This window comes from Drosophila biarmipes, chromosome 3L (assembly GCF_025231255.1).
Source record: "Drosophila biarmipes strain raj3 chromosome 3L, RU_DBia_V1.1, whole genome shotgun sequence".
NCBI classification, from domain to species: domain Eukaryota; kingdom Metazoa; phylum Arthropoda; class Insecta; order Diptera; family Drosophilidae; genus Drosophila; species Drosophila biarmipes.
Genome location: NC_066613.1, coordinates 11,073,838 through 11,086,201, shown reverse-complemented (window position 1 = coordinate 11,086,201; position 12,364 = coordinate 11,073,838). Strand labels below are relative to the sequence as shown.

Below are 12,364 nucleotides of genomic sequence, written 5' to 3'. Positions count from 1 at the left end.
CAAATCTAGCTTTGCCTGCTTCTGGCCCCACAAATTTAAGCGCCGATGTCGTCATTGATTGAGTCTCTTGTTAAAGATGGTCGGGCGGTTGGGGGGAATCGAATAAATAATGATGATGCGCCACTTTTTCGGTTTATTTTGCATGCATTTTATGAATTTCGATTCGAGAGAGATTCTTCCGCCTCAGCGGTCGACAGAAGTTGTGAAAGGTCTACATATCTTCGTATTGCCACATCTTTTCTGCACAGAGAGAAATTGATAATTAATATATACGTAACATATTTTTATGTTTATGCATTATTTACTTTTTGTATTTCACTAAATCATAACTTTTGCGATTTCAAAGTACTATGAGTACCATAAATTAATATTAAAATATTTTCTTGCACTACAAAATATTATTACAGTACTTCTTTGTAATGTGAAATTTAAGAAAATATTTATTTGATCTATGAAAAATTATTTAAATATTTTTTTCTGTAACTAAAATCAGTGCGTTTCAAAGGAAGTTATGGTTTGAAAGAAGTTAAAAAAGCCCTGAAAAATATGTTATGAAATTATGTTAATATATGATAGCCCAATCAGATAATGTTTCCTGCCAGTGTGGTCACTCGGAATTAGCTCGGACCATTGGAAAGTCTTCGACGGGTGGCTGCATCCATTTAAAGTTCAGTTTATTTATCTTGCAGCCAGACGGGGAGTCAGGGCATTTCCATTTGACTTGGCTCCGACTGCCTTGCATAACGCTTCCCCAGTGTCCTTCATCTTCTGCGGTTTGCGTTTGTCATTAGACGACGTCTAGACCGAACCCAGTCAGCCAGTGCCAGGCATCGATCTGCGGCGATGGCCCCAAGAAGTTGGCTACACAAATTTGGCCATGGGGAAGTGGTCGAAATTGGCAGCGTTTTCCGAGGCAAACTGTCTCGAAATTAATTTTTTCGGTTAAACAGAGCGGACACATAACGACTTTGGCAAAACGTTTACATCTAACGATAATTTTATTTCTTATTTAAACTTGTATTATTTATGGTCACAAAACGATGCTCAAATAATGGTATAGAACCTAAGGAAAGGCTCCTAGAGGACCAGAGTGCCAATTTGTATTATCCTGCCACTTAGTCAAATGGAATATTTTATACGATTTCGTCAAGTTTATTCCCCTGATAGAGCATCAGTCAATTCTGCCTAACTGTCTCTGGTTTTTATGGCCGACCCTTCGGCCGTTTTACGATCCGCCCTTTATAGATTCCCAATTATAAATGCAGAAAAAGTAAAGCCAAAGGAGGGAAACTTTTTCATTGCATCCAGTCGAACGAACGGCGCAATAATTTTCCCATCGCCATTGTGTGTTTGCAATTTGTTAGCCCTGAGGCCAATAAATTGGCCAAATATGCGCCATAAAGTGGGTGGCAGAAGGAGCCATCAGCCAGGAGATAATGTCCAGCAGAGGGAGGCACTGAAGGAAGGGATCCGCCGGAACCTATGCACTTTGTAATGAAATAAATGGACTTTCATGATGGACGGGCTGCCAAATTAAATGATTTTTTGTTTTCGCCGGTGGATGCCTCTATTTTTTGTTCAGCATGCTGAAACACAATAAAATGCACACGACTAAACTCCTCTCGCGGAGTTATATTGTTTCATTTCATGTATCGCCCTTGTTTCGGTCTGTAAAATGCATTTCACATTTTATTGTGCACTCAATCAAAAATCCATTTCCGTTTGTTTCGAGCCCACACGTCTGTTCCAGCCCGTCTGTGGGGAGTGTGTGGAGATTCCGGATCCAACGGCAGGTGGTCCGCGGGCTCCCGGATTGGCAGCCAAAAGTTTGATAATTGAGTTGGAGCCACGCGTTGAAGTTGCGCCCATCTCCACCTATTGAGGCGGGGGTACACCTTAAAAAATTCGGTAAAAAACATTCCAATTATTATAATTGCTATTTTTAACTGTTTCCCGCATTTACCTAATTAAAAAATTAAGGTGTCAAAAATTCGAAATGGAAAGATGTTGAAAACGTCGTTGTCGGAAAAAAGCCTTTCGGACTGGTGTTCATTTGCAATCAATTCTTATAAATATAATAAATAAAGTAAATTAGGGATTTAAAATGATAAAAACTATAATAAAAGCATGCTAAAACAACTTATATTTGCTAAGCTTATATCTTTGCCATAAATACTGAATCCTTTTCCTCAGTGCACCGCCCACCCTCTGCAGTTCCCAATCATCATCAGCTTTTAGCGACCCGGGGAGCAGGCCTCCTTTTGTATGCGCAGGACGAATGCAGGAACTTCAATCGTGTTGCACGTGCGGCATGGCAATTCAATCGACTGTGGGGCGAGGAGTCAACTGGGCGACCAAATATCATCGGATGGATGGCTATCCTGACAGCCAGAGTTCCGCCCCCGACCTCCCAGGGCCACCTCTGCTCGCTGCAGTCAAAGTAATGCAATCCCATTGCAGGCGGATGGGGCGAGTGGTTGGGGATCCTTGCGGAAGGACCTTTATTGTGTTTGTGCAGACCATATGATGGAGTCCTTGCCGGCAACTGACTTTGAAATGGTTAAACGATGGTCAAACGATGAATGAATTATCCGCCTAGCAAATGAGACAGTTGGATGTGTAATTTAAGCAGCGCTGTTGATTCAGCGGCTCTCTAAGTATCTCTAGTTTGATATAATTGACAATTAAAAGGAACAAGTAAAAAATTCGATGCACTTAAAGAAATATAGAACGGAAGACCACGTATGCTAAATTTGATGACTTGCCATTTCAGTTTTTCAAGAAGAAAAGTTCTTAAAATCAAAAAGGAAATGCTCTTGTTTTTTGAGATTTTATTCTTAATTTGACATGACTGAGAATATTAAGGGACGTGTGAAAAAAATTCGATGCACTTAAAGAAATAAAGAATGGAAGATCCTTACTCTAAATTTGATGACTTGCCATTTCAGTTTTTCAAGAAGAAAAGTTCTTCAAATTAAAGTGGAAATGCTCTTGTTTTTTGAGATTTTGTTTCGAATTCAATGAACTTAAAGAAATATAGAATAGAAGATCCTTATTCTTAATTTGATGTCACGTCCTTTCAGTTTTTCAAGAAGAAAAGTTCTTCAAATCAAGATGGAAATGCTCTTGTTTTTTTGAGATTTTGTTCCGAATTTTTGGGAAGAAAATTTGTTGGGATCGAGCGGAAAATACTCTTTTTTTTGAGAGTGGGTTTGAGCCACGTATTTTTCTGAGTGTGTTAGGATTAGAATTTCGGTTATAAGTTTTAAGTCAGACAGTACATTCCTCGTAAATATGTGTTTTTTTTACTTTTTTTATCTCATTGCAATTAAATTCCCATCCGAATAATTCAAAAGAGGGTCAAAGAATTTGAATCGAAAACCAAAGCGAAAGGGAGGAGAAACAGCTTATATCATATGTACGAAAAATTGTCGTGCAATAAAAACTAATCAAATAAATAAATAAATGAACAAAAGCTGGCGCAGGGGCACCGGCAGAGCAAATAAAGTGACAAAATAAAGGAAAACAATTGCGGAATAAATGCCACAAACAATTGACAATAAACTACAGGACATACGGACAAATGTGCCTGTGAGTGTTTGAGTGTGTGACCTGATTCGCAGTCGCACATACACACATGTTTGCATGCGTTAAGGATATAAATAAACTGAAAAGAAGCCAGCAGAAGAATGGGGCACAGAGAAATAATAAATAAACTACAGTTCACGTCATGTCAGCAAGGATAACAGAGGAGGAAGGACCAACAGAACTGACAAAATGAAATTGAGGAGAGCAACAAAGCACACAAACACCCGGGGAGGAGGAGGAGCAGCAAAGATAATAATAAATATGTAGAACAAGTGAGAATGGCCAAAAGTTCTTCAGATGCTAGCAGTTAATTTGACGAGCTCTTTAAGTTGTCCAATTTGTTGGCTCCCGGCCGAGGGAATTGAAATAGGCCCAGTAAACACGAACGGACACGCACTCACCCACAGCCTCCGAAGGACATTTTTGGATAAAGATTAGGATAGGAAGTGGTGGGAAACACTTGGGGAGTTCCCAAAGCCAATAGAGCACTAGTAGTGGTGGGCTTGGGTTCTCAAAAGTGTGAAAAAACAAACCGCAGGGATACGGAGAAGAGGGTAATGGGGCATTGAAATGAATTTCTTTGAAACAGATCCTTAAAAAGTAATATCTACTTACTTAATTTTGTACTTTCGGTTTCACACCCAAAACTGAATTTCTGGACTCCAAAACTCGAGTTATTAGATTCCGAATTATATGAGGGATACCTCTATGAGTTTGTGGTGAAAATTCCTAATGTCCTACATTGAAATATTTCTTTTAAAATAGGGTCATATTTTTAACCTACTTTCATGTCCGATTTTTCTTAGTTCCAAAACTGAACTTCTACTTTCCATAACTTGAGTTATTGGATTTCGATATAGACATGGAATAGCTCTATGAATTTGTTATTGAATTCTTTTATATTCTGCAGTAAAATATTTAGTTTTTATGAGTCAAAATTTTAACACATTTTCATGTCTGATATTTTCGTAATTCCAAGGGGTTTAAGAATGGGACCAACAAAGTGCATTCTAAATTCCACATCTTGGGTAATCTAATTCCGATTTAGACTCGGGAGACATTTATAAATTTGTGGCAGAATTTCCTAACATGCTAGATTTAAATTGTATATTTATAATTGATCGAATTTGTAATCCATTTTAATGTCAGTTTTTTTATTTCATAGGAGATCCATTATGGGAACCCACAAATGCACTTCTGGATTCCATAACTCGAGTTATTGGATTCCGATTTTGGTTTGCGATATATCGATGAGCTTCTAGTGGAATTCCCTAATGTCCTACATTGAAATATTTCTCTCAAAAGAGGGTCACCTTTTTATTATACTTTTGTGTTCGACTTTTTCTTAGTTCCAATAGTCTCCAAAACGGGGCCAAAAGCCTTACTTCTAGATTACAAAGCTCGAGAAGTTTTAGTCCGATTTTGATGTGAGATAGCTCCTTGAATTTGTGTCGAAATTCCCTAGTTTTTCCATTAACATTTTTTATTTTAAAGATGAACCAATTCATTATTAACGAGAGTTAAAATTTTAACATATTTTCATGTTATCATATTATCATATATTCGCAATTCCAATAGCTTACAGAATGGGACCAAAAAATGTGACTTCTAAATTCCATATATTGGGTAATTTAATTCCGATTTTGTTGTGGGATATCTTTATGAATTGGTGGTAAAATTTTCTAACGTGCTATATTACAATTGTATATTTAAAATTGGATTACATTTTTAGCTTATTTTCATGTCAGATTTTTCCGTAATTCTTACTGATCGGATTTTGTGTCAAACATACAAGGCATTAAGTTTAATTGAAAGTAGATACAGTAGAAAGGTTGGTTTGTTTTAAAATCCCCTCAACTCTGAGCTGGGCCACCCTTGCCACTCTACTTGGGAGCTTACTGCATGCCCCAGCAAAGCCCTTCTTCGACTTCCCATTAAATACGATATCTGCGCCAACAATCTGCTAAGTCCCTTTCAACATTGTTCAGGCAATTGCAATCTCATCGCCCCACCATTATGGAACCAGTCCATATCCACGCCCTGCGCCTCTAGACGCAGCATCGAGGCCCCGCTTATTGGCCATAAATTTAACGTGCCCATGGTCTATTAACTCCGCCGAGATCTGGCGAAGGGTGCCTCTTAATTTAGCCACGTTTATCTGCCAGGCGGCCGGGGCAGGAAATCTCTGTGCGCACAAATCAAAATATATAAACCCATGGCAGGGCCAGCGCGCATCCGACTTTGGCGCCTTATCTATCGGCTATGGAAATTGAATTTCCCCCCGATGAGCAGCGAAGAACGGGGCGAATTGGCAGTGGAGTCACATGTGCAGAAAGGATGCGTCCAGATAATTGCGCGATAACAGGCTAATTTTCAATTAGCGCCATTTTGATAAGTGCACATAAATTAGGCGATTTCTTTCGCCCGACTTCGTTCGGTCTTCATTAATCGGCAGCAACAAATTGCCAATGGATACTTTCGCTTGCTGCTCATTTCCGGCCGCCGATGGGATTGAATTGGCCGGGGTGCCACAAACGTGACTAGTTTATTGATTTTGATCGGACTTTCACCGCCTCACTGGCGGTACATAAATTAATAATAACACCGTGGAGCAGTCGGTAACAATTTGCTTTGCTCTGCAAAAGCCGGCGAGAGCTCTCGATGACCAACTAAAAGTCAAACACCACCCGCTGCTCCCACCCGCCAATATACGTGTTGGCCATTTTGACGGCATCGTCGTCGTCGCTGAAGTTCGAACCTTTTGGCCATATAAAATTCCAATCATACTTGACCAAAAGCAAAACACTGGAGAATTTCCTACGCCAGAAGCACTGGGCGGCAACGGGAGCAAGGGAAACGGCATCGGCAGAAAGTTAAGTGAAGTGGGGCGTTTAAGCCAGAATGTGTGGCGAAAAGGGGTAGGAGGGGCTGTTCCTGCTTCTGGCAGCAGTCAGCAGAAATTTGTGCTACTCTCTTGCCAATAACTTACCGCTGCTTAATGTTGCCCCTGCCTTTTTGTGCCCTCCAATGGCAGGAGGGTTCTAAAACTTTTCGGCGAAGTTAGAAGCTTTTCAATACAATAAGCCTTTGGAAAAAATTTGAAAAAGGTTATGCCATTGAAAACCTGTCAAAAGTCGATTGGTTTGCCTTTTGCCTAGGGCAATATCCCCCAAAATATTCGCATCTATTTTGGTGCTTATAAATAAATAGATTTATTTTTTTAAAAGATGTACGAAATTCGTTCGTTTTAGTTTTCTTCTTAAAAACAAAGATGTTAAAGGAAGATAAATAAAAATATATGGTATCTTTAATTCCTCCACATTATTAGTTTGGGTAAAAGATTTAAAAACCTAATTGTTAGCACCTTAGCACCTCCGAAGGGCATTCCACCTTCAACTTTAAAGGGGCAGATTTTATTCCTTTACAATTTCCAGGTTACTTTCAAACTTCAGGCCCCGGCCTGACTGCCAAATGGTCCTTCCTTTTTCACCTCCAGTTATTTGTGTTCTGGGGCTTATTGCCAGTGGGCAAAAGTGAACAATTTTCGACAGATTTTCGGAAAATAGTTGCCGACTGCATAAGGTGAATGCATCGCTCCCAGCGCCTCGTTTTGCGGTTGGCCTTGTGGGAGCATTTGGCCCAAGTCCAAAGCCAGCCAGTCGGGACAAAAAAAAAGAGTGTAGAGTTGGGGAATTCCTTTTCACTTTTCAAACGATAACCTTTAAACATTTCCGAAGGACGAGGAGCCAGCGGAGCCAGCGAAAGAGAGGGGTTCTCCTTGGAGCAGGTAAGTTGTCGCAGCTTAATCGATTTGGGAAAAGTTGCCATGTCCTGTGAGCTACCCTTGCCATGCTACTTTATTTTTACGCACCATTTGTTCTACCCCCGCCCCCCGGTCGACGCCCCTGGAAAATTGCAGAAAATGGAAAATCCGCTGGTCGACCCTCTCCGCTTCCAATGATAAACTTTCGACACATTTTTCATTTATTTTCAACACCTTTGATTGATATATTGAACACTTGGCACCCAGCTCATGCAACAGTCTTTGGGTGTCCTGCCTTCTGCTCATGCTCTTCACTTATCCTTCACCCCTCCTTTTTGGGGTGATTGTGTACTCCACTAAAGTTTGCACTTCAATATTAATTTGCAATTGTAAAATGTGTTTTTTTTTATTAGGTGTGGTAATTAATTTTGAACATTTTTTACGAGAAATAAATCGTGATATGGTTGCGAAATTAAAAAAAAACAATAAACCCCATTTGCTGTTTTTTTTGATTGCATAAGAAATACTTTGGCTGATGTAGTTTTACATTTTTAATTTTTTGTTAAAAAAATATCAGGGATGAAATAGTTTTATAATCATATTTCTGTTATTTAACAAAATGATTTAGTATTTTTCAGTAGTTAACCTTGGACTATTAGGGGTTTCGGCCAAAAATGGTAAAAAGTACAAAATAAACGGTGGAAAATGGGTGTTTAAAATGACTTTACTTAAAATCCGACTTCTGGTTATCTTAATTTATTCAATACTATTTTATAAACTGCCATATCTTTGTGTAAAAACTTTCTTATTTTTCAAACTTGAAGAACTTGATTTTCGGAGTGTATGACGGAAACTCGCGTCAGCTGGCAGACATGGTCCCGGGCTTTTCCAGACAAAGCCGGGGTAGAAGCGGGAGCAAGAGGGCAGTCATGTCAAATGCTGTGACAAAGGTGAAATCTACCTCCCATTCGGGCCACCACCCAACCCCTCCCACTCTGCCCGGCTGAGCTGAGAGCTGGCTTACGGGTTAAATTGAAGTGCAGGACACACTTCCTTTGAGCACGCAGCATCCTGGAGGCAGTGCGTCAGATCCTTGAGCAGTTGATCTACCTCAATGTGGGTTGATAGATGGCTCCTGATCCGGCAGCAGAGAGCGGAAAGCGACAGGGCAGTCCTGCATTTTATTTGATGACCCATGGAATTCCGGTTTCCTTTGTCTCGCAGCTCAACCAAAGTGGCCTCCGAGCAATCTGCTTTGTGCACTAACTTGACAATAACTGGCCATAAATAAACAAATATCATTAAACTTAAGCAAGTGCCCGGGCTCCTGGCCGCCATTCAGGCCAATAGCTCGACCCGCAGCAGTCGACTGAACAAAACCAAAAGATATGCCAAACTATGGCCAAAGTGGCAACAAGGAGTCGAAGGAAGCGATGGCGGATACCAGCGAAGCGGGGCAACTTTTCATAAACATTATTAACAATTATTGTTGTTAGCTGAAGTTGCCCGGGTGGGTGGGTTCTGGTTGCCACGACCCACTCGCCTCTGTCGCGTGCAGCTAACAAAGTCCTTCGGCGCCCGCCTCCTGGCAAAAGTTATAAGCACGGCCAAAAGTTGATAAGAATGAGCCATAGACGTCGTAAGGCAGCCACTTTTGGCCTGAGCTTCCCCTCGAGTGGGCGGATGGCGGGGCGGGGCTGGGGGAGTCCTTAACACGGCCCAGCTTTGTGCATTTTTTATAAACTAACGCCCTAAAACGCGACGGAGAAGAGAACAGCAGCAGCAACACTAACGATGGGGTCTGAGCACCCCGTAGGCCATGTCTGGAGATTGTCAGAGGTACTTGTAGGTGGCAGCGTGATTCGTGAGTAAGGGGTCAACTGATGGGTGAATACTAGCTTCATTGCGAGTAAATTACATTTATAACAATGTAGCTGCGAATCTTCAGCTGCACTTCACAGTTCTGAACGCGAATTCTCTAGATTACAGTTTGAAGGGCGAATTCTTCAGTTTCTTTAGCATCTGCTTAATTGAACATATATAAATACTTAGTTCATCAAATACTAAAATATTTTATAACAAATATTTAAAAATAAAAACTTGTATTAATCCTTGTATCTTCTCCTTCATGTAATTTAATTCTAATAGTAAGCCTACCTTGACCTTCGGTTTATTACCCTGCAGTCAGGACTGCCATCTCCATTGAAAAGTTTGCTGCAGGTTGCTACTTCCCGAGCTTGTTTATTGATGTTGTTCTTGCTGCTGCATCCATTTTTTCCAGCACTAAGCAGACAGTTATTGTTGTTGCCGCTACTTGCACATACTTCAAATAGTCTTACAGAAGTTGCACACTATCTTCCTCTGCGGAAAGTTCATAAAGTTGCGACGAAAAACGCCCACAGGTTGGCCACGTTCAGCGCTCGACGTTCGCCATTGCTCATACGCCATGTTGCACGGAGGAGACTGTGGAGGGCAACTTCTTTTTATTTCGGCGAGTGAATGAAAGACTGAGCCAAGTCTCGCCCTCGTCTCGGGCCCCAGCACAAAAGTTGAGAGCATTGCACGAAAGTTTAATTGAGAAAGTTAAGGAATTTCAATTAACTGTGGATATTTGTTATTTTTATTCCGGGGATGCCTCGTCCTCTGTCCTGCTTCTGGTTCTCCGCCCTCGGCCTGGGCCAAGTCTCGGCTGTAGCATTTTTTGGCCAAGTATTTTGTGTGTTGAGTCATGTGTGCTATTGGCTGGCAAGTTTTTCCCCCAGCCCGGCTAGTTGTTTTTCGTGTTGCTTGCAGCATCGTGGCTTAATATCCCATTAAGTGGAGTCTATTAGCCAGCAGGGCCCAACTCATTTACCCGGGCGAAACATGCACTTAAGGGAGGCCATGATTTGGCTATGCTTGTAGTCAGTGGATATCCTTTATAGTTTATACTCTGGCCATTTGCCAGCCCTTGGCCGCGCTGACTCACTCGATCGTTACCAAATCAATCCGAGCGGCTCAGCCCTTAATCAGCCAGCTGCAGACTTCTTTCGCCCACTGGCCCCCTGTTAATCGCATTAATTGCACTTAATTGAAACTACAATCTGTTCCTGATGATGCTGCTCTGCGCGCTGCTGGCTAAGATTTGCGGCCTTCGGACGAGGCCAATCAATCAATCAGCCAATCATTTGCAAGTGGTCAGCGCCAAATGTTCGCATTTAACCTGGACTTTGGCCCGCTGATCTCGGTTGACAAGTCGTGTAAGTCGCTCGCCACCTGCTCTTGTTTAATTATTGTTCGCGCTGCCGTCGGCTTACCAATATAGCGTTAACCGCTAACGAGTTAAGTGCTTTGTGCGTCCTCCGAGAGCCGACCGCAACCCACGGGCCGGAGCAAAGTCCCCGGATCCGGGAAGTGGGTGGCGGGCGCGCCAGATGGGCGGTTCAAGGGTAAGCTGACATATCGTTGATGAGTTCTGTTGACCAAAGTCATTACACGGCGAATGTTGAATGATGAAAGGGCCCACCCGCCCCTCCCGAGCTCTTTAAGTCGACGCTGTGGGTGGCTGTGTGTGGTTTGGCGAAGTGATCACAGGCGGTGCGAAGTGGTGCGGGAATTTAAATGCTGCGGTGGCTGCGGATAACGTGATTGAGGCCGATTGAGGCCTTGGATAAGCAAATTAAGGCAAATTCCCGGGATTAGTTCGATGCTTTGTCAGCAAAAAAGGCCTTGAAAAGGCTTCCCCTTTTTAGGGGGATGGGGATGTATAAGGAAAAATGGTAAGGATAAGGATTTTGAATTTATTTTACGATTATATAATACTTTTTTGTTTCTCAAATATTTATTTTATAATTATGTGATTATTTATATGACAGAGTAATATAGAGATTGTTAAAAGTGGCTGTATTTCTAAACAACTTTAAGGTTATTTCAAAGTTTGTGCCTTATTTAAATTTAAGAAATAAAAAATGATTATTATGCACAACAATAATTACCCACCCCTTAAAAGATAAGCAATTTATTAATTATAAAATAAAAATGTCGATCGTTGCCAGTGATTAACAACCCTTTTATCGATTATTTCAACACTTTTCAAGTGCAACCTTGTCGACCTATTAAATCCCATTAAAGCCATTTGGCTTGTGGTCAAGCTTGTTGATTCGGCACGTCCTAATCCGAGCCCACACAGTGGCAACTGGCAACTGGCAACTGGCAAATCTATAACCGATAACCGATTACCAAATGCCCGTCCATGGGCAACCGCAAAATGAGCCCGACTTAAATGCCCACAAAATGCCCAACACCAAAAAATGGCAGGCTAATAAATAAAATAAATACTACCGAAAATGTTTCAATTTAAGCACATTTCATTAAGTTTGTTTGTGTTTGCGCATGCATTTGTTTATGTTTCAGTTTTCAGTTTTCGGTGAATGGTGAATGGCGAGTGGGAAATGCCATTAAACAATTATTTACACGGCTTAGGCAACAATGGGCAGAATGAATTGCAACAAAGTGCAAATCTAAGCAAATAAATAATAAATATTTAATTCTATTTCAATTCATTAGCTAATGTAATTAGTGGACCACACCCACGCCGCGTCGAAACTAATGTGGCAGGACCGTGTAATTGGATTAAACTCGTAGTCAAAAGGCCCCAGGATGCTGCGGGGGATGCCGAAGCACAGCCGGGCTCACCTCGCCTATTATTAAGCGCACACAAACAGGACAAAGTGGTTCTGCAATCGGAATAATGCAAATATGACAAAACAAAGGCGAAACTTACTGAAAGTAAGCGCAGTCGAGGGGAAGGGCGGCGGCCCACCTGTACGGCGGTTTAATTACATTTAAAAGGCTTGCCTGTGCGTCACACAGGGCGTATGCTTAATAAACCAGAACGCAGCAGCGGAGGAGCTCATTTTTGGCCAGGAGGGCTGGGGAATTCACTTGCCTGTTTGTCTGTTTGCGTGTTTTGCACATAATTCAATAAACAGAATAACGAGTGACGTGCCACAAAACTAATGAACTTAAAGAGCG

The 12,364-nt window shown here is 41.5% G+C and overlaps 1 protein-coding gene across 1 annotated transcript in view; it reads right to left on the bottom strand.

Moving 5' to 3' along the window:
* The window catches only part of LOC127010806 (uncharacterized), a 120,344-nt gene that overhangs the window by 96,248 nt on the left and 11,732 nt on the right, over window positions 1–12,364 (bottom strand). The window lies entirely within an intron of this gene.